The sequence below is a fragment of the Lissotriton helveticus genome, chromosome 8 (assembly GCF_964261635.1).
Source record: "Lissotriton helveticus chromosome 8, aLisHel1.1, whole genome shotgun sequence".
Taxonomy (NCBI): domain Eukaryota; kingdom Metazoa; phylum Chordata; class Amphibia; order Caudata; family Salamandridae; genus Lissotriton; species Lissotriton helveticus.
The window spans coordinates 167,929,718-167,948,952 of record NC_136069.1 but is presented as its reverse complement, the minus strand read 5'-3'; the positions used below and the strand labels follow the sequence as shown (position 1 = coordinate 167,948,952).

At 42.3% G+C, this 19,235-nt stretch overlaps 1 protein-coding gene across 9 annotated transcripts in view; it reads right to left on the bottom strand.

Moving 5' to 3' along the window:
* Positions 1–19,235, bottom strand: part of LCA5L (lebercilin LCA5 like) — a 976,100-nt gene that overhangs the window by 929,330 nt on the left and 27,535 nt on the right. The window contains exon 2 of one of the 9 annotated variants that reach the window (XM_078656824.1): positions 18,459–18,551. The exons of the other annotated variants lie outside the window; for them this stretch is intronic. The gene's annotated coding sequence lies outside the window, so the exon portion shown is untranslated. The remainder of the gene's footprint in view (positions 1–18,458; positions 18,552–19,235) is intronic. 9 annotated transcript variants of the gene reach the window in all.

Here is a 19,235-nt window from a genome sequence, read left to right as displayed (position 1 = left end):
GCCCGCTGCAGCGCCAGCTCAATGGACACTTTATCAATCTTTGATTCCAGCGTGGTGCCCAGAATTTGTATGGCCTGCATAATGGAGGTCAGGGAAGGCTCTGGTGTCTCAGGCAGGGTGAACCGGGGTGGGCCTCAGTACCGCCACCTGTCGTAGCCGTATAATTATCCATGGTATTGGTCTGTGTCATCGTGGATTTTTTGGGCTTCATGGCCGTCCCTGATACAATTCACGGAACCATAGAGGATGTGGCACACAACCTTTTTGCACTCTGAAGCACTCCAACACCACCCAGCCCGCACCCCCAGCGCCAACACCTCGCCGCCCGGGAGGCGCTCGTGTAAGGATAAGCGGGATGCACGACTGGGCCTCTTGGTGATACTGCGCCCTCTCCGCTGCCACTACAACTCAGGCCAGGGATCCGCCAGCGCCTTCGTCACTTGATATCCCCGTAAAGGAACCGCAGGGCCGCCCCCCGGTAGGCCAAATCATACGCCTTGGTGTCTTACCACCCTTGGTACTTGCCGGTATCAAGGAGTCTTCCCACAGGCCACACGCCACCCCTCCCAATCCAGGGCACCGCACCTCCACCACCACTAACACTTCTGCCCAAGTCCACTCGCCTGGCTCCGTGCTCACTCCGTCTCCCACTCCGCAGCCATCGCCGCGTGGGCTGATTGTGTGTCTTCCCGGGTCCTCTGTCCTTGCAACGTGCTGCCACTCTGTGCTCCTCAGCAGGGGCCACATGCACTTACCACCAGTCAGATGACGCTGACATCCGGGGCCGCCACTTCCCCTCCAGGGCCTTTACGTGCCCTCAGTATCCACTCTCCAGGGCCGCAGTTCAGCTCCTCCTGCCCTCTCGAGGGCCCGGCACCCATCCGCCGCGGTCTGCCGCTCCTGCCGCCCACACATGGGGGGATATCTGCCACAAAGCCTGACCTCGGGGCCAAGCTCCCCGCTCCTCACACGGGGCCCGCCGCTCTCCGCCCCTCGCCGCCGTGGCTCCACCACGCCCGGCACACCAACCACACTAGGCCGGTGCTGCCGCCGAGTTTTCCAGCGGCCTAGGCCTCAGGATGCCCCCAAACGCCGGGGGCCGTCGCCTCGCTTCCGGACGCCGGAGAGGAACGAGACACAAACCTCCTGGCTCCGGTGTGCCGCAGCCTGCAGAGACCGTCGTTCAAAGCAGTAAGACATTAGGATTAATGCCGGATATTCGGGGCCTTCGGGTTTTCCTCAGGAGCGCCGCAGTAATATGCGGCCATCTTGGTTGCCACCAAGCCATGCCCCTGGACTGGGGCTTCTTAGAGGACGTTTTTGTTATGATGGGACACAGTCCCCGTGTTTGTGCCATGGTTTAAGTTCTTTACGCCTCCCCTCGCACCCGTGTCTTGGTGAATGGGGTTCTGTCTGAGCCCTTCCCGGCTCGTAGAATAACGAGACAGGGTTGTCTGTCCCCTATCCCCCCAGATTTTTGCCTTGTTGATGGAGCCCCTGGCGTCCATGATGTGGACGTGCGAGCGTGTGCGGGATGGGAGTGGCCCAACACCGAACCAGACAAAATTGCACTCTATGCAGATGACGTCCTCATCTATTTGGCAGATCCCGCCCGGTCAGGCCCCCATTGCCTCCGCATTCTACACCTCTTTGAACGGGCTTCGGGCATCAGGCTTAACCCAGACAAGTCGGCCTTGGTTCCTCTACACCTGTCCCGGAAATGTTTCGACTGGCAATCCAACATTCCTCTTCACCGTCAATCCTTCAACTATTTGGGGATACGGATGACCTTGCTCCCTGAGCTCAGCTGGGCCCTCAACGTGGCCCCACAGGTGAAGCTAGTTAAGGCAGACCTCCAGAAGTGGCAGTCATTGCCCCTGAATACCTTGGGGAGGGTCGCCCTATTTAAAATGATGGTGCTCCCCCGTTACCTCTATGTATTACAAAATAAACCCATCGGCTTTCCCAGAGCCTGGTTCCATGAGCTCGATAGCATAGCCAGCAAGTTTTTATGGGGGAAAAGGTAGGGCCCGGTTAGCACTCAGCGTGTGATCCCCTCATTTGACAGGGGATTGAGGATGACCCACCTCTATTTATATTATTTTGCCGCGCAGCTTCTCTCCATACATGATTGGTTCAATGGAGGTTGGTCAGACCCTGCATACAGGCTTGAGGTCGGAGAGTTGGGCTTCACCAAGAACCAGGCTATGTTATATGGGGCTCCTATTCCCTCCCGCTTGGCAGAGGTGACACCCTCTGTGCTGCTGGCCTGGCGGGCTGCACTGCGACATACCAAATGGACGCACACGTTAACCCAATGCACACCCTTGTGGCAAGGGACCTGGCTCAGAGAAGTCAACAATAGGAATTTCGCAGATAGGCGATGTGTGGGTGGGGGATCACATGCGGACCTTCAGTGACCTTCAAAGCAGGTATTCCTTACGGTTCAGTATCGAAATATCGAGGGACAAAATATCGACGCCAAAATATCGAGGGACAGAATATAGAATGCCTATCTACAAACAGGTAAGTACTAAAATATCGATTCCAAAATATAGAAGGTTAAAATATAGTTAACTAAAATATCGAATTTTTTAAATGTAATAAAAATACTAGAAATGTAATTAAATATTGAACATAATTAAATAAAACATAATTAAAATAATGTAAAAAAGCTTACAATTTAAAAATAATAAATATAAAAAATGTTTAATACATATTTACTTAATATTATTATAAAATAATTATTAATCTTTAATTATAAAATATTTAGAACATTAATAAAAAATATATTGACATAAATATATAAATAAACATATTCTTTAAATATAAAGATAAATAAAATTAAAATAATTAAAATAATAATTTTTATGGTGATTAATAATGAGTGCAACAATGGGTTATTCTGAGGATGGTCTTTGTAAGCGTGGCTGTGGGCAGCTCGGGACTTTTTTACATATAATTTGGGAGTGTCCCGTTGTTGTTGCCTTCTGGACTGGGGTGCACGATAAGATGAGGGAGGCTACTGGTATTGCTCTACTACCTGAGGCTAGACGTTGTCTCTTGAATGTCTGGGGACCAACTGATTATAATGTCGCACGAACACAATGGGCAACCCTGGGGAATATGGTGGCTAAGAGAGACATAGCACAGTTGTGGGGTTCCCAGAGGCCACCCACGGTCGAGGCTTGAATGGAAAACATGGATTGGTGCATGTTTAGGGAGAAGACCGTTTATGTGGCACGAGGGCGACCCAGAAAGTGGGGGAAGATCTGGGGTCACTGGAATACGTGGGGATATCTGCACTCCTCCTCTTCCGGATGTCCCTGAAACTCAACTTTCCCCCTGACCCACCATTCCCGTGATGTAGAACATATGACTGCTTTGGAACTTGTCTTTCCCCTGGTGTCCGTTCCCTGATGTAACGTATAAACCTTATTGTGTTATTTTTTGCCTCCTTCCTCGCTCGGACTATATCCTAATGTACAGAGTCTCTTGCCTTGTATGTTCTTTATTTACAATAAAAAGAAATATTAAAAAATAAAAAAATAAAAATAATGAGTGCAACAGTAGTGAAAGCGTTGGATAGCGTAGGGGTAATAATTACTATTCCCACTCCAGAGAGTGCAACAGTAAAGATAACGTTGGATAGCGTAGGAGTAAAAATTACTATCCCCACTTCAGAGAGTACAACAGTAGGGAAAGCGTTGGATAGAGGGAGGGTCAAAATTACTATTCCCACTCCAGAGAGTGCAACAGTAGGAAAAGCGTTGGATAGCGAGGGTTGGGTAAAAATTACTATTCTCACTCCAGAGAGTGCAACAGTAGGGAAAGAGTTGGATAGCGGGAGGGTAAAAATTACTATTCTCACTCCAAAGAGTGCAACAGTAGGGAAAGAGTTGGATAGCGTAGGGGTAAAAATTACTATTTCCACTCCAGAGAGTGCAACAGTAGGGAAAGCGTTGGATAGCGTAGGGGTAAAAATTACTATTCCCACTACAGAGAGTGCAACAGTAGAGAAAGTAATGATTTAATATTAAAATAAAATTAAATTCATTATCAATACCAATAAAAAAATTAATTACAAATAATTACTAATTAATAAAAATTAATTACCAATTAAAAAATCAATTACAAATTAATAAAATGTAATTACCTATTAATAATTATCAACCAATTAATTATCAATACATATAAATTAAAATAAATATTAACTTTATTACAATTAAATTACTTCCCACCCTATTCCCCTATAAACCCACAACCCGCTCCAAATGAATACAATTAACATAATTATCAATTAATCAACAATAACAATTATTTACCAATTAATAAACATTAATTAAATTAAAAAAATAATTAAAAATTATTAAAAAATAATAACCAATTAAAAAAAGTAATTGCCAATTAATAATTATCAATACATATAAATACAAATGTATGTTTAATTTACTATGATTAAATTACTTCCCAACCTATTCCCCTATAAACCCACAACCCGCTACGGAATTAAATTACGCAAAAATTAAATTACATAACATTACTTAAAAAAAAATCAAACCTACATAACAAAATTAATACATCATTTTAATACATATACTACCATACATAACACTATAAAAAAAAAATCGATATTATGGAATTCGATATTTCATACCCCAAATTCGATATTCTGACTTACTATATTTTGGTTATTCGATATTTTGGGCAGTCTATATTTTGGAACCGATATTTAGGGTGTTCACCATTCCTTACACCAGTCACAATTTTATAAGTATTTGCAATTGCGCCACGCTTTTCAAACCCACCTCGCCACTGGCCCGCGCCTTCCTGACCACAGTCCGCCTGAGGCCCAGATAATGTTCGGTGACCTGGGGAAGGGCGGCATCTCCCGCATCTACTGTACACTGATCAACAATGCCCCCACTTCCCTGGACCGGCTACAGGCTCAATGGGAGGGTTGGGTAGGCACCCTAGACTAGGACGACTGGTGCAACGCCGTTATGGCTTCTAGGACGGTCACGGCCTCTGCTAGATAGCGCTTCGTGCAAATATACTATTTACATGCTACATATCGCAACCCGATGCGCCTTCACCGGGCCGGACTTAGCCCAATCTCTGCGTGTGCCAGGCGTGGTCATGACCCCGCAGATTTTTTCCATATGGTGTGGGTATGTCACCGCTTTGAGCGGCTCTGGTGGGAGAGTGAGGAGGAACTCACCGAATGTCTTGGGGTGGGAGGTCCCCCATGACCCAAGGCACGCGCTCCTGGGTATTACTGATGGGCTGGATGGGTCACGGAACAAAAAACTGTTTAACACTACGGCAATGGTGGTTGCAAAAAGAGACATTGCGGCCTCCTGGAAGCTCTCCAAACCTCCGTGCTTTGGACGCTGGAGGACTGGGGTGGATTGGTATGCCACGCAGGAGAAAGTTATGTACAAGGCTCATGGATGTCCTAAGAAGTACCGTAGGGTTTGGGGGAAATGGTTGGGGGCTGTGGAGTAGTCATAAAGGGATCGTCCAGTTTTATATTCCTATGTTTTTTGTTATTGTCTGTAAATATTGTGGAGCTTCTTTCTTTTTCTAAGTCCTGGACTTTCATGGTGTTGGACTGTTGGACTTCGTCAATTAATAAAAACAAAAATGTGTTTATCAAAAAAACAAATTACTATCCCAACTCCAAGGGGTGCTTGCCTCAGGATAAATGCTGAATAGTAGTGGGGTTTAAATTACTGTTCCAACTGCAAAGGGTACTTGCTTCAGATAAAATGCAGTATAGTAGTGAGGTTTAAAATACTATTTCTACTCAAAAGGGCACTTGCCTCCGAGAAAATGCTGAATAGTGATAATGTTTACATTACAATTTCAACTCCAAAGGGTGGTTGCTTCAGGTAAAATGCTGGATAATGGTGAGGTTTAAATACTTGCCTCTAAAAATGCTGGATAGTGGTAGTGTTAAAATTACTATTTAAACTCCAAGGGGTGATTACCTCTGACTAAATGCTGGACAGTGATAGGGTTTACATTACTATTCCTGCTCCTATGGGTGCTTGCCTCAGGGAAAATGCTGAATTGTGGTGAGGTTAAAATAACCATTCAAACTCCAAAGGTTGCAAACATCAGAGAGAGTGCTGGACAGTGACAGAGGTCAAAGTACTATTCCTACTCCAAGGGGGCTTGCCTCAGGGAAAATGCTGGATAGTGGTGGGGTTTCAATTACTATTCCAACCCCAAGGGATGCATACCTCAGAGAGAGTGCTGGATAGTAATGGGGTTCAAATTACTATTCTTACTCCAAGGGGTGCATACTTCAAAGAGAGTGCTGAAATTACTATTCCTACTCTAAAGGGTGCCTGCCTAAGTGAAAATGCTGCATATTGATTAAAGCTAAATTACTAATCCTGCTCCAACATTAGCTTATATCTGTAAAGCATGCTTGTTGTTTTTATTAGGTTATAAATATGGTTACAAAATATAATTATTTATTGTAGTTTTTAATATAATAACAGATTGCTACTGCATCCATCAACATCAGCAAAATAACAGCAATATTTGGACGGAAAATAGATCTACAGAAGACCTTCTGAAAAGTATATTACAAGGTAATTTACATATATATTTACACCCAAAAAGAAGTAAACCAATGATATAGTATGAGAAGACAAATGTGCAAAATATATTTACATCCTCATTACATTTTTTAAACAATGTTAAAATATTTTTTCTTTCAAAATACATCAAAAACAAAATTATAACGTAATTTACACATCAATAAAATAGATCAATAACTTTTTTACTAATATTATTATAATTCAATGAAATGCTTTTCTCCCAATGAAAAATACTGTTTGCAGGTAAATACAGTTTTTAACCTTCACTGCATAAATATAGCCAAATAAACACAAATGTATCTTTTCTGTGTAAAAAACACAAAATATTTGCCTGTTCTTCCTTAACTAATAATCTGTTATTCTATTTCAGATACATTTTTGAAAATATTTTCAATGTCCAAACAATGATTATTTTCTACTTTTTCAGACCACAATACAATTCAAGGTCATATCCCGAAAAAAAGAACAACCTAGATATTTTACAAAAAGGTACAATTTCAAACACAAAAAACTATGTAAATACTTAACCATTTTTCTCTCCCTAGTAAACTTTATTTAAATTATATGTCTAATAAATGACATCAAATCATTTTCATTTCAGAACAAATAAACAAAGCAATCCACGAAAGTAAAAACATCAAGCAACATCTAATCCAAAGGTAAGACACTAAAAAATATTTATCAATAAAACAACTTAACCATTTTTCTCTCCCAATAAAGCTTTTTTTTTAAAAAAAAAAAACACAAGTAATCAAATATAGAAATGCAACAAGTTGAAAAAAAATAAACACAACTTGAAAAAGCATAAACTTTAAAACTGTTAAATTATTTACAGAAAATGTAAAGTATTTTTTTCCTCCTGTCTGCCACAGAAGCAAAATACATTACCTACAAAAGACGAAACTAACTACTTAATCATAGTGGGTATGTTTATTGTAAGGAGAGACTATCTGACCCCTGGTGTGATTGGAGGTGTGTGCAATACTACTCAACCCATTGCACAGGCAGAGCGGTTACTCTTGGTGACACAGTTTTAAGAACCACAGACCATAACCACTCTGCCTCTGCAATGGAGATTGAGGTTAGAGAAACAATTAATGAGATTAAAGTTATTGCATCCACCTCCAATGTACCCTGTGGTGCAGTTTTAAGGAAGGTATCCCAACATATTCCCTCACATGTTGCAAGTAGTATGCCCACCAAAGCTAATTTGCAAAGTATTATTCAACGTCAAAACAGACAAGTAACCCACAAAGAGTAACACCACAAACCTACTCTCACATAATCATTCCACCTGAACTCTCTGTCACTGTTTCTAATGAACCTTTCCTATTGCATGACAACAAAAACCTTAAAAAGAGAATACTAATCTTTAGTACAACAGTGATATTTGGATGATGGATGGAACATTTAAAAGCACGCCACGTCCATTCCCCAAATATACACTATTTACGCATACATTAACACAGTAGTTCCCTAAGTTTACAGTTTACTGCCTGATAAACAATACTCAACAAACACTAAATTATTGTCAGTGATAAAATCTAAAACATCAAACAAAAGTCGTGGAAAGTTCTAATTGACTTTGAATTAACTATTAATACTACAACCAAAATGTACACTGATACCCGAATTCAAGGATTTTTTTTTCACTTTTCACAGGCATATTGGAGAAAACTTCAAAAAACATCCTTATTTGTGGATTATCTACAAGATAGTAACCAACAGTTTAAACTAAAAAAAAAACTGCCATTTCCTTTGTTCCTCCTGACCATTTAAACGAGTACAACACTCCAATTACAGAATCTGAATATTTTACCTCAAACAAAGATAAATTGGCCCCCTATTCTAACTTATTTCAAAGACACATGAATTGGCCATCTAAGCAGGTCGGGTCACAGGAGTAGGCCACGTTGCCATGTGGAGTGGTGGAACTGTTACTCGACCTGCTTAGAAGGAGGAGCAAAAATAAAACAAACAATGCCATAGAGGGACGGCACAACTCCTTCAATAAATCAATTGGCAAACCTCATCTTAATTTCTATCATTTCTTGGAAATTTTGAAGACGAAGCAAAGTTTCCAAGAAATGAGAAATTTGCAACCATTAACAGGTAGTCTGAACCCACGTATTTCTAAAAGAACTAAGGAAATGTCCGAAAGACTATTGGATGTAATTCAACAGCTTACGTTGACAGTGGCTTCAGACTACCTTAATAATCTTGCACACAGCCTCCATTTCTAAAACACTACTTTTTACTTGTCCAATTTGCCCAAAAACAAATACTACTAATTCAATTGTTTTTTCTAAAAAAATTCAAATTAATAATAAAAGTCGGGTCTCATTACCTTCAGATGTTTTCTTTCTTCAACTCTTGGACTTACATTCCATCCATTAATTCACCAAGAGTCCTTATTTTTTTGAAAATCCATAGCGAATAATCAACAATCCATTGGGAAAATCCATAACCGATATTAATATGCACAAAATAAACAGTGCATATCTCAAAAAACACATCCAATAAAGAAATCCTAAAAAACAAAGGTATTTTTTTAAAAACGCAACAAATCCCAACGTTGCTATCCAATTCTTCTATAAAGACAATCCCATCTCGATATCTGTAGAAATGTAAAATGAACACACCCAAGAAAAAAATCCCGAAAAGTGTTTTTGTTTTTTCTAAAGAAATAAAAGCTACCAATTCCAACGATGCAATCCATCTGGCCAGAAAATCTTTGTAAAAATGATTAATAGCACATCTAAAATATTTTACTTTTAATCACATTATAAATACATCTAACGGCAACGACTATACAAGTATCTTTTGTTAAAAATATTGTCGCAAAACTAAAAAAAGCACACCTTTCAAAACCCTTCTTTAATAAAGTGTTTAATATATCTATATCTCATTTACCACTTTATTAAACAAAGATTGTTTCGATAAAGATGAGACCCAACGTGGGCCTACTACTGCAACGGTAATGGTGGGAAATAGTAGATTAACACACATCAAAAATACCTATAACACATTTTCTACATCTATCTACCTCCCTCCTCTCTTCTTACAATAAACATTACCAGTACACTATGGTTCCCAATAGGATCAATGGCGGATTGACACCGCCCGCATGGCGATAGCGATCAGTCCGTGATCCTACCCCGCCCGCCACCCAATTCCCCCGTCATATTACTATGGCAGGGGGGGAGGGGGGAACGCGGCGGACAGAAAGACCGTCCACCGCTTTTCTGCTGGTCAACGAGAAGACCGGGCGGAAAAGGGTTTAATATGGTGGCGGTGTCACTGCCATCCATATTACTATGCAGGCAGGGACATGCCTTTCCGTGGCGGCAACGCCACCACGGAAAGGCATGCGGTGTTAGACATTGGGGGCCCGTTGTGGGCCCCCAGGGACTATGGGGGGTGCACATGGGGGTACCTATGTACCTATGGTACCCCCAAGCAGTTCCGTGCACAACATGGAAGGCACCGCGCGGTGCCTGCCATGTTGTGCATGGAAGTGCACAACATGTCTTCCTGGCATTGTGGCGGGCGGTGCTGAGTGCACCGCCCGCCACAATGACAGGAATGCAGGATGCACCCGCCACTGTGGTGGGCGCATCTTAATTGCCCTTATGGTGGGCGGTCCTGTTTACCGATAGAGTGGCGTCCTAATGGGCCCCTATGTATTTTAATCATTTTAATTACTCTTACCTGAACGCAGCTCTCCATTGCTTCTGTTTTCTCCCGCAACTATTTCTGTAATGATGAAAGTTACATTTACGCGTCTACGTCATTTCTTTCTGTAAGGATAAAAATGAACATTTTCTCTCACTGACTTTAATGGAAAAGCGTGTAAAAAATAAAAAAAGGTAACTGTATATAATAAAATGCTAAATTATTTTCATATAATATTTATGTTTGTACTCTATTTTTTATCATTTGTTTTAAATGTATCTAATTAAAATATGAAAAATTATCAATAAAAATATGTTATTAATCCATTACATATCTTGGGGTCGATTCCGATTCGGGAAACTAATCCGTGCGACGATTCGTATTCGTAGCCATTTCCGTACGAATCGTACAAAACCGTACGAATCACGCAGTACGATCTGAAGGAATAGAATTCGTACGAATGTCTGTGAACCGTACGAAAAACTAGGTTAAATCCGTACGACATAGAGCCACACAGTGACCCGGACGATTCGTAAACATGCCGTACGAACTGCCAAGTACGATCCTGACCGGGGACTGAGAACGCGATTCGTACGGAAAGCGGCGATTGAGCAATTCGTACGGAGAACCACACATACACATATGCACCGTACCCCTGCGATCACGGGGGTACGAACCGTACCCCTATGCTCTGCTCCACTACGCACTGTACACCTACACACAGTACACCTTCGCTACGTACACCCATGCACCGTACCCAGATGTACCGTACCCCGATGTACCATATCCCTACGCTTTGTACCCCGACACACCGTACCAGTTCGCACCATACCCCTGCGGACATGGGGTGCACTCGCGTACCCGGGGTGGTCCGTTTCGCACACGTTTAGAGTCGAAATGTGCTTTTAAGGATGTTTTAAAGTCCCGTAGAGAAAGAGTCGTACGGAGTGTCGTCCAGACGAATCGTACTTGCTGGTTCGTAAAAAGCTGCCTCGATCTGTACGAACATCGCATACTGCGTGTTCCGAGTGCGATCGGTACGGTTTCTTGAATCGTACGGTCTTTTGTACGATTCATACGGAGAACTGCATTGAGTACACATCGTACGTACAGATACGGTTCTGCGTACGAATCGTACGGTAAAAACGCTCCGTACGGCAATTCGGGCTGGATTTTACCGAATCGGAATCGGCCCCTTGTATTTTTTATTCATATTTATGCGCCCAAAAAAGTTTTACCTGCAAAATAATATTTTACTGAATTAAATATTAAAATGTATATTTTATGATTTTTTTATAATTTATAATTATAGTACAATAATTCTATAATGAAATATTTGTTAATCCAGAAATATATTATTTAAAATTAATAGAAGTACTCTTGTACTCATTTTAAACGCTGAATACATTACATGTACTTGACAATAGTTTATATTTTATTTTTTTCATTAAACTTTTGCCCACCATAATATTTAAACATCACAAAACGTTTTTATTTCATTACTAATTAATACTATTTTTAATATATTCATATTAATGTTAATACCCGAGTTTTAAATTAAACAATTTCCTCATAACTTATTTAATAAAATATTTAACTAAGTATTAAGTGACAATACTAATTTTCCATTGCATATTAACTAATAAATCTTATTATTAATTATGTAATAACTTTTTAATTAATGATTAAAAATGTAGTGTAGATATGAATCCCTGAGCATTAAATTACCCCCCCGACAAATTCCCATTAAATCTTTAGAATTATTTGTTAATTAAAGTATTACCAATTTAGAATTAATATTAATACCCAAGTATTAATTTAAACAATTACACAATTTACTCATATCTGATCACAAATTAAATTATTTACTTAAGTATTAAATTAAACAATAACCCCCGATTTCCATTACATTTTAAATATTAAATCATATTAATTATAAACTATTAAATATAAACGTTAGTTAATTATTTAAAATGTAGTATAAATATGAATACCTGCGTATTAAATTAGCAAAAAATAAAAAAAATCAATACAATAGTTACTATTAATTTGTCATTATTACCAATATAGTATTAATATTAATACCGGAGTATTAATATATTTTTTACATTCATAAATACTTTATAAAATATTAAACAAACATTATCAACAACCAAAACGAATACTTGCCATCCAATACTTACCAATGTGTTGTAATAGCATATGCGTTGTAATAACATGCGTTGTAAAAGCATATAATGTAATGGTGTCTGCATTGTAATAGTTGCGTTGTAAATGTATTGCGTTGTAATGCCTGCGTTGTAATAGTTGCGTTGTAAATGTATTGCGTTGTAATGCCTGCGTTGTAAAGGATGTCTCCCTGATACACAAAATGACTTCAGAAGGTAACACAGCACCAAGTTGGCTTTAATTACAGTCCCTGAGGAAATCAGGCAAATCCTGGGAAGGGGCAGGAAGGCTGCCCTGATCTTGCTTGCTAGAGTGCTCCATAATGTTCAACACCATCAATCACGATCTTCTTATTGACCATCTCTCAGCCTTGGGCATTAGGGGCAAGGCGCTTACACTTCTCAAGTCTTCTCTCAGACAGAGAGCAATTTGTGGAACTGCTTCTTTTTCTCATCTGTGCAGGGTACCACAGAGATCTTCACTAAGCCTGACACTTTTTGATTTATAAGTAACCCCTCTTGCTACCCTTATAAAGTCATTCGGCTTTACAGTAGTGTCATATGCCGATGACACACAAATTGTGGCATCACTGACCAGGGTCCCAGATGACACTGCCTCCAGATTTCATGACTGTATGCATTAATTTGGAAACTGGATGTCCAGCAACTGTTGAACTCTGGAAAGACAGAAGTCCTAATATTTGGGAGGAACACATCTTTCTGGATGCCTAGCTGGTGGCCGCAGGAAATGGGAGAGCTCCCTTCCCCAGTGACCAAGGCAAAATATCTAGGAGTCTATTTTGATGACAAGCTTTCCTTTGAAGCCCAAGTAAACTCCATAACCTCCTCTCGCTTTCTCATGTTAAAAACTCTTTTAAACGTCCTACCTTTTATCCCTCCCAACCTGAAGAATGTGGTATTTTCTGCGCTTATATTCTCTAAGTGACTACAGCAGTGCGCTTTTTAATATACAGTCAAGATTTTTGAATAAATTGCAGGTTCTCCAAAACAATACAGCACGCCTTATGCTTGCCGTTCCAAAATACCAGTCGGTATCTCATTCCTTGCCATTATTCTACTGGCTTGAATTTAAGTCCCTCTGCACTGCCTTCAAAGCACTGCACGGATTCGGTCCTGAATATTTTAAATATAGATTTCTTTGGTATGTTCCCAGCAGATAGTTGCGATCCTCATCAGCATTTAATCTGGTAATTCCCAGGGCCAACAGCATACGGGGTGGGGAGAGGAGGCTTTGCAATTCCTTCCCACTTCCTCAAGAAAGATTCTTATCTGCACTCCTTCCATAAATCGCTAAAAATCTGGTTGTTCAATAGGTAAAAGTAGCACTGCTCTCTTCATCTTCTTCAGTCCTTTCTCTTCTCCTCCCAAACGGAGCACTAGCGCCTAGACACCTTTGGGTGTTAGCACGTGTTATAAATGAAAAAAATTCATTTCATTTCAAGAGGAAGAAGAACTTGAAGATGGGTAAATTCCGTTTTGGCAAGTAACTCAAGTTCTAGGGTCAAGGGGAGAAATCAACAAACAGGCAGGAGGGTGTATAACCTGTGAGGAAATCTATTATTTTGCAGATGCCTGAAAAGCCTAAGAAGAGGCAAAAATGTTCAAGAGAAAGAACATGTGCATCTTATGCAGACAGGATAGGCACTCAAAGGGAGTCTGAATGGTTTAAAGCCAGGTGACGCATATTGATGAAAGTGCTGGGATGGTCAGGAGCACAGGGTAAGGACTGGGATTGTTGAAAAGGCAGTGGGTATGAAGTCTGATGCTCCAAAAACCAATAATGGAGTTATTGAAGTTAGTATGGACATACAAATTGAGAGCAAAAAAGACAAAGTGGTAGAGAAGAATGCACCGGGTTAACACAAAATGGAAAAGGAACAACAACAGACAAAGGTGATGTTTGCGCCTCTGGGGGCACACTTGTTCATAGCTACAAATGAAAAAATATGGAAGGTATAGACATTCATGAGCAATTGCATAGGTTGATTCACTCGAAGAAACAGTCTAAAAAAGAGGAATGGGAACTGGCACGTTGACTAAGGGTCCCTACTAACCCTGGGCGTAGTTCGCGTTAGTAGTGCTAGGCGTAGCGAGCTACGCGAACTGCGTAGTGCACTGTACAAAATGCTGTTCGCACTGATTGCAAAGTGTGGACAAGCATCCGGCACTGTGCAATCAGTGCAAACCGCATCTTGCACAGTGCAAGGGGTCGTTTTCTGCCGCTCTAGCAGATTTCTACTTGAGCAGCAGCTTTCTCAACGCGGACTGGTAGTTTCTCATCGCGAGCGTTCGCAAGCATTCGGGACCACTAGCAATGAGAAGCCTGACCTCCCCGCATTGAGAATCTCATCTGGAAGTTTATTTTCTACGCTCGCGATCGCAACGAGGAAAAAGTCTCACCGGGATGTCATTTTGCTCGCTTGCGGTCGCCAACTTGACACTGAGGACCGTGAGCAAGAAAAAAATTACCTCTACGCTACGCATGTTTGCACTGTGCTACGTGCAATTCGCGTAGTGCGAAGTAGCACAAACTTCGCAAGCGTAGCATAGTACTTCGCCCAGGGTTAGTCCCTACTAACATGGATACGTAGGCATCACAGTCAACAACCTGGAAACCGGGGCTTTTATGCTAATTAAAGCTGTTTATCCAAACAGAGAAGTGGCAATGAGGTTTAAATGGAGTTTTAAAGTAGGATTCAGACTCGTTTATAAGAAACCTAGGGAAAGATTGTTCACAGACAGTTTGAGTTCAATGAAAGTGTTGCCTCAGGTGGCGAGGGAGAAATTACAGAAAGAAGTAGTGGAAGCAAGAATGGCATGCTCTTTCAATTACTAACTATTGCAAGACTTCATGATATCTTTGGGAGTAGTACTAAAGAAGGCTGAAGGAAAATACATACAAATTGAGAGCAAAAAAGACAAAGCCTGAGGGTCATTCAGTTAATGAGTTTATAGGACACGGCAGTGTAGTTTGCATCAGCGGATGTTGCCATGGAACTGGTGAGAGGTGAAGAGAGAACACAAGCGGCTAAGTGCAACAAAGTCAGCTTTCGCCTATTACCTATTCATCCAGTTAATTTTCCACTGTTGGGTATTCAGTTTGATGGCTTGATTTCTGAGATCACAGTTTTTATAGATGGGTTGTAGAATTGCATGCAAACGGTTTGATTGTTTTAGTACATTTTTGCATTGGTGTTTCACACTTTGATCAGGATATGATTTGGTAACTCAGTATTTCAATGACTTTATTCATTGGTAATAAAGGTACATGGTCATGTTGGTGTGTGAGTGGTTTCTATGTTTGTGAGTGGGTGAGAGAGTGGCTGTATGGGTGCGCGAGTGGTTGTGTGGGTGGGTAAGTGGATGTGTGTGTGGATGTCTGGGTGAGTGTGTGTGGGTCTGTGAGGGGGTGTGGGAGTGGTTTTGTGGGTCTAAGTGGGGGTGTGAGTGACTATGGGTGTGCAAGTGACTGTATGGGTGAGAGAGTGATTGTGTGGGTGTGTAAATGGATGTGAGTGGTTGTGTATGTGTGTAAGTGGGCGTGAGTGGGCCTGCGAGAGGGTGGGAGTGTCGGAGATCCCATGTGGGTGTGCAAGAGGTTGTGTGGGTGTGAGAGTATGTGAGCGCAAGTGTGGGTGTGAGAGTGTGTGCGGGTGTATGTGTTTCTTTAATTGGGGTCCAGGTCTGCAGAGCACACGGGGTCATGCTGAGCACCACATTAGATCAGCGTACCCTCGCAGGCTACCAAAAAAACAAAAAAAAGTTTTTGGACAATTTCTAGCCCAAGAGAGGGGCTCTCAGACCCCTTCATCAGTCCCATGGGGCAAGGGTATCTCTACCCTAACACCTTCTAACACTTTAAAATGTGATCCCCCCACCCCCCTGGGAACTAAGGGGTCCATTAGGACGACGGGCGTCCACCACCCTAGCGGTGCTGGGACCGGCCGCCAGTGGTGCGGCAGTCCCGCACCAGCAATTAGGATGCGACCACCACCCACATATACAACATTGTGGTGGGCGGTGCTGTGAGCAGCACCTGCCACAATGTAGAAAGTACATGGCGTGCATTGGCATGCACAACGTGACAGGCACCGCGCGGTGCCTTCCACCTTGTGTATGCCAATGTAGGGATGGTACCCCCAAGTGACAATTGACTACCGGTGGAAAGGCGGCTGATGGTCTCTCCGTCCGCCGCGGTACCCCCCGCCATGCTAATGTGGCGGGGGGGGGGGGGGGTAAAAGGCCGTCCAGCGGGGTGTTTTGGTGGGCGGATTGCCACCACCGTCGGGCGGTGGCGATCCGCCTGCCAGGCTAATGGGCCCCATAGTCCTGAGGAAAAATATAGCACCCGTAACTTTCCTCTCCCGTTGCAGCCAGCCAATCACGGCATTGTTGGTGGCACGTGGCTCTGCGTCTCTAGGTATACATATATCTTTTTATATATCTTTTTACTTTAATAACTCCAAAACTACTGAATAGATTTAAAACCAAATTACCTAGAGCACTCTTTGTGGACCAAGATCTAGCTTTCTGTCAAATTTGATGCAATTCTGTTCAGTGGTTCGGGCTGTAGTCGTGTCTAAATTCCCTATGGGAAATTACATGGGGGAAAACACATTTTGGGACCTACTGTTTTCTCTGCCCCCACTTAACTGATCGCCCCAAAACCTTCCAGACAGCAGCTGAAGCGATTGGCTATCTAGTTATGAATATTTTCTGAAATTTCGCCACACAGCACCACAGTTATTAGCAAAACAAAAAACACTCTTCCTATGAAAACTAAGTCCTAATTATAACTACCTACTTTTAAACACCCCTCTCCCATGTAGGCCAGGCTTGCAGGGTGTTTTTAAATATTTTTTAGAGGGGGAGGGTGCCCTCTCCATGTGCCCTTAGGAGGCCCTGGTGACCCTATCCTCTGGTGCAGCATCACAACATCATGGCCTCACCTCCCTGTGCCATTTGAGGCCCAAGGAACCCTATCCCTGGGGCTGATTCACTTTTTAAGGGGAGGGGGACATGCAGCTTCCCTCCGCAAGCCATAACCAGGCTAAGGGATCCCATCCTCCAGTGCCATTTCCATTTGTGGGTGCTTGAGTACCACCCGGAACACCCCCAGCAATAAGAACCCTTGGGGCTGTGGGGGGAGCCCCAGGGGTCATGTGGCCCCTGCCAGCTCCCATGCCTGCACCCATCCCAGGTGAAGCAGGAGCTGGGTAAATATGCCTGCTTCTGCCTAGCGGGAGCAGCTTTTTCGGCCCCAAAGAGCGAGAGTAATCTGTCTTTTTTTGCCCGTAAGAGTGCGGACATGGACTTGAAGTTCTCCCTGCCCACACTCTTGAGGGCAGAGAACAGCAGTGTCCCTGGGCATGGGAGTTCCCATGGCAACTGGAAGGCTTGGGGAGGGGGCCCCAAACCCCTCCCCAAATAATTTTTGTCCTAGGTGATGTGGTACCAGGGGACCTTCTGAAGGTTCAAGGGGGAGGGGGCCATGCCCTTCCCAAAAAATAGCATAGGACCTCAGGATGGAGTCCACGGTGCACTTCAGAAGGCTTGGTAAGGGGATCCTCACGTCCTACTCTCCATTAAAAAGTGAACCCCAGAAGTTGGGGTACCCAGGGCCCTAAAAAGGCCAGGGGAGGGGGCATATGTCCCTTCCCCATTGAAAAAGTCATTCAGCCCAGGGAAATAGGGTTTGAGGAACCTCAAAATGGCCCACTCGCACCACTCTGTCACCCTAATAAAAAACAAAGTAGCAGCGTAGAGGATCATTTCACATTCACTGCTCCAATTGTGGAGTGCCCCATAACGCCCTGCAAGGGTGGAAAAAATGTTTTTTACACTAGTGGTACCTCTAGAAGGGGCGGGCCGACAATTAGCTTTTTTTAAACTGTAGTGGCGAGCTGCAGAGAACAAAGCAACCCCCCACCAAGACATTTAAAATAAATTGTAGTAAGTCCATGTATTCTGGAGAGCTTACCATAATTTGTAAAGCAGTCAGAGCTAGAGCTCCATGCTTTTCAGCTGGAGTGCAGGGACACCTTCTGGTTGGTTCAAAAGGTGCATTTTGTACCTTAAAAAAAAGTTTTAAAAAAACACTTTATCGGTAATTTAAAAAAAAAATGCTTTATTGGAACTACTTTGTGACAATCACTATTATTACAACAACAATGTGATGGATGGAATGCTTGAATTATTCTCAGCCACTGTCAATCGCTTAGGGCCACGTCCTAGTCCAAACAATTTTGCCCACCATACTCTTCAGTATGGACCCAGCCACATGCAAATCAGTCTTGCTTCTGCTCCAATGGCAACAGTCCAGTCCGCCACGATTGAATCCAGAAGCGATAAAATCACGTTTCATCTTTTCGTTTGGGGAGCACCTACACTGTTTACTTCTCCTGGAATTTTTCTTAAACTTTGGCAACCTTCACTGTACTTTCATAACAATTTATGTGCAAATCCTATTTTAATACATTGTATCAAACAACAAGGCGATAACCTCCAAGATAATCATTTGGCATTTTCTGTTGATGTTGTAGCGCCCATTGGAAGGAACTGGACAATGTGAAATTTACTATGATATGAAATACGTTTCTTTTTAACAACAAAAGAGAGAGAAAGGGTATTTAAATATGTGTAGGGAGCAAACTCCTGGTCCCCTTATAAATATTTTCAACAACAACTGGAGGAGTAACTCCGTGAGACTTTATAAAAAAGTCTCTGAATACAAATTATTTTGGTGCACGTAGTGCCC